The sequence below is a fragment of the Austrofundulus limnaeus genome, unplaced genomic scaffold, assembly GCF_001266775.1.
Source record: "Austrofundulus limnaeus strain Quisiro unplaced genomic scaffold, Austrofundulus_limnaeus-1.0 Scaffold1203, whole genome shotgun sequence".
NCBI lineage: Eukaryota > Metazoa > Chordata > Actinopteri > Cyprinodontiformes > Rivulidae > Austrofundulus > Austrofundulus limnaeus.
Genome location: NW_013953605.1, coordinates 19,422 through 22,573, shown reverse-complemented (window position 1 = coordinate 22,573; position 3,152 = coordinate 19,422). Strand labels below are relative to the sequence as shown.

At 36.1% G+C, this 3,152-nt stretch overlaps 1 protein-coding gene across 2 annotated transcripts in view; it reads right to left on the bottom strand.

Moving 5' to 3' along the window:
- Positions 1-3,152, bottom strand: part of LOC106534541 (palmitoyltransferase ZDHHC5) — a gene marked incomplete in the record, with an annotated part of 49,727 nt that overhangs the window by 30,847 nt on the left and 15,728 nt on the right.

Sequence of the window (3,152 nt, the reverse complement as noted above, 5' to 3'; positions counted from 1 at the left end):
GGTCAGGTGCATCTGCTGCTGTGTCTGGTTCAAAAGTGGCTTGACCTGAGGAATAAGGCACCTGTAGCCCATTTCCTGGACATGCCTGTGCACGGAGTCTTTCTGTGTCTTACCCTCTTGCTTGAGGGTGTCAATGATGGCCTTCTGGACAGCAGTCAGGTCAGCAGTCTTACCCATGATTGTGGTTTTGTTTTGAGTAATGAACCAGACTGGGAGTTTTTAAAAGCCTCAGGAATCTTTTACAGGTGTTTAGAGTTAATTTGTTGATTCAGATGATTTGGTTAATAAGTCATTTAGAGAACCTTTTCATGATATGCTAATTTTTTTGAGATAGAGATTTTTGATTTTTCTTTTCTTTTTTGCCAAAATCATCAATATTAAAACAATAAAATGCTTGAACTACTTCATTAGGTGTGTAATGAATCTAAAATATATGAAAGTTTAATGTTTATCAGTACATTACAGAAAATAATTAACTTTATCACAATATGCTAATTTTTTAGAAGGACCTATATAATGGGATGTAAATGTCAAACTTTCTATGAGCAAAATTAATCACTGCTATAAAATAACTGTCTCCTTTTCGTTACTTTTGGTAGACTGCATCAGTTCTGTTGCATTACTGAACATCAACATTGTAGGATCTGTCAATCTGTGTTTAATAAGTCTGGCTTTCTAAAGGACCAGGATGTGTGACACAAAAAACTGTGAACTGACACAGATGAGACCAAAATCTCGTGGGCTTAAAGGGTTAAGGGCTCCATCCCTCAATGGCCAGATTGCCAGCTTCAAAGGGCCATTCAAAGCACCCACCTGGTTCACCACCTATCAGACAAAACACACACACATCCACCATGTAGGTCGACTCAACAAACTGAAGAGAGAAACATTCACATTGTTCGATGTCCTTCTTTAGCTGCTCCTCCACATCCACAGCCATTCCCTCACATCGCCAAGTCACAGTATTTGTGGACAACTGTATGTCTTTTAGCAACCACAATCTCACTTTTATTTCTAAAATCACAGAAAAGTGCGTCCGCAGCCTCAATTAATGCTTCTTTCAAAATTTCATCATCGCTGAAAGACTTTTTGTGTTGAGCCAAGATACAGCTAACCGGTATGAGGCTATCGTAGCAGCCTTACCTGTGGTGCTGACCATTGGTGGACAAAGTACTCAACTCTAGTACTTGAGTAAAAGTATTGATACTCATGGTCAAATCTTACTCAAATCTTACTCAACAACAAGTAAAAGTTTGTCAAAAATCTACTCAGGTTATAATACTGAAGTACTTACTTTTGAAAATATTTAAATATTCAAAAGTACATGCATTTAAAAATACTCAAGTGTTCAAAAGTACCAATTAAAATGTCTAATATCAGTACATTGTTGTATTGTTTACAGAGTAATTTTACAGAACCTTGTAACTCTCAGAAACCACCTGATGTGTCGACACATAGAACCACTCAACCACACAAATTCACCACCTTTAAAAACTTCAGCATAAAAATACAATAAAGTGAGTGGTGAGTTCTTAAATGCAGAAATGTAGTTTATTCACGGTGAACACAGAAGACATTTAAACTGATACAAACTATTTTTCAGTCCTGAAATCTCAAACATCGAGCTAAGATACGGCCATATCAACTTTGTCCACCACCACAGGTAAGGCTGTTGGTTTCCCTGCTTAAGTTTCTTCAACCGTCTCCATTGCTGGGTTCTGTTTGAAATGAAGGTGAGAGCTCAGGCTCAGCTCATGACCATTAATGAGGATGACGTAATTCTGAATTACACTGGGGTGAGCTATGACTGTGATTGGTTCCCCTTGTGAGGAACATAGCGTGCAGCCAACTACATTTACATCAAGAAATCAAAAACATCAAGAAAGAAAAACAGCAACAGCGGATTACAAAACTATGTTGAGCCAAAATTAACAAGTAACTAATGTAGAGGAGCTGAATGTACAATATTTGTCTTGGAAATGTAGTGAAGTGAAAGTCATAAGTTCCAAAAATAAAAAAAAAACATTTACTGAGGTAAAGTAACGATACTCAAAAAATTTACTTAAGTACAGTACTTAAGTCAATGTACTCTGTTACTGTCCACCACTGGTGTTGAGCAGGGTCAAAAATGACTGCTTGTTTTTCAGCTATTTAACTGTCTTGGCTCGTAAAGTGATTTTAGGAGCGAAATCCGTCACGTAGTGTTTGTGCATTGTCTTGAAATGCCAATCCAAGCTACCTTTTTGCACAAGGCAGCACAACAGACTTTTAAATTGGATAAAACAAAAAGAGTGTCCTCCTCCCACTCTGGATAAAAATAATAGGTTTTTGCTTCATTGTTTGCTAATTTTCATCTATTTTTTTACGCACTAGTGATAACAACTCCTACTTCAGTGTGCTTTGAGAAAGTAAACCTAAAGTCTTGTGAGATAATCTTCCGATTGCCGGGTCACGGCACCCAAAGAACACGTGACTATTGTGAACGAGATTTGGTCACATCTCATGAGAATTTGAAAGAGAGTGAGCGCTTTGAAGGGTTGGATGTTAAACACAGAGTTGTAAAGTAACTAAATACAAATACTTTGTTACTGTACTTAAATAGAATTTTTGGGTATCTGTACTTTACTTGAGTAATTATTTTTCAGCCTATTTTTTTACTTCTGCTTCTTACATTTTCAAACAATTATCTGTACTTTCTACTCCTTACAATTAAAAAAGGCAAGAAGTAGAAAGTCATTTATTTTATTCATTTTTGCTTGTTTTCTTTCCAGATTGTTATTGTAAAAAAATAATTACTATCCATATAAACTGTGCCCCTTAAAGTGAATTTAGTTGTGGTTGAATGAAAGTATAAATATATAAAACTCTGATACTGTATTACTTCGTACACAAACAAATCATGTCACACTCCAGCAGGACAGAATCATTCAAATAAAAGGACTGTACTTAAGAAGTATTTGTATTTCATGAATTATATTATTACATTTGGCCGCAGCCCTCAGATAGATTTTCATTTTGGGGAAAAGCTTTGTGCAGCCTTGATATACAGTGGGTAAAATAAGTATTGAAGACGTCACCCTTTTTCTCAGTAAATATATTACTAGAGGTGCTAATGACATGAAATTTTCACCAGATGTTGGTAACAACCCAAG